At 28.2% G+C, this 294-nt stretch overlaps 1 protein-coding gene across 1 annotated transcript in view; it reads left to right on the top strand.

The window, feature by feature from the left end:
- The window catches only part of ARMH3 (armadillo like helical domain containing 3), a 270,864-nt gene that overhangs the window by 26,185 nt on the left and 244,385 nt on the right, over positions 1 to 294 (top strand). The gene's annotated exons all lie outside the window — the stretch shown is intronic.

The following is a 294-nucleotide window of genomic DNA, read 5'->3' as shown; positions in this document are numbered from 1 at the left end:
CTTTTTTAAAGAAAGGGTTATTCATTTAATTTTATTTATTATTATTATTATTATTATTATTATTACTATTATTATTATTTTTAAGTTAGCCAGAGAGAGACAGAGAGAGAGGGAAAGTGAGAAAGTAAGCCATCATGTCTGGGACTTGAACTGTGGACAGCCATATGAGAATCCTGAACCTTAGCCATCATGAAACCTGATGGCCCCTAGGTTCATGTCTTTACAAATTTTATTTATTATACTTATTAATTTTTTTTAGGATGGAGGAATTATTTCCTTTAACTTTATTTATTT

The sequence above is a fragment of the Tupaia chinensis genome, unplaced genomic scaffold, assembly GCF_000334495.1.
Source record: "Tupaia chinensis unplaced genomic scaffold, TupChi_1.0 Scaffold144255_1, whole genome shotgun sequence".
Taxonomy (NCBI): Eukaryota; Metazoa; Chordata; class Mammalia; order Scandentia; family Tupaiidae; genus Tupaia; species Tupaia belangeri.
The sequence above is the reverse complement of the archived record's forward strand: the minus strand, read 5'-3'. Positions and strand labels throughout refer to the sequence as shown.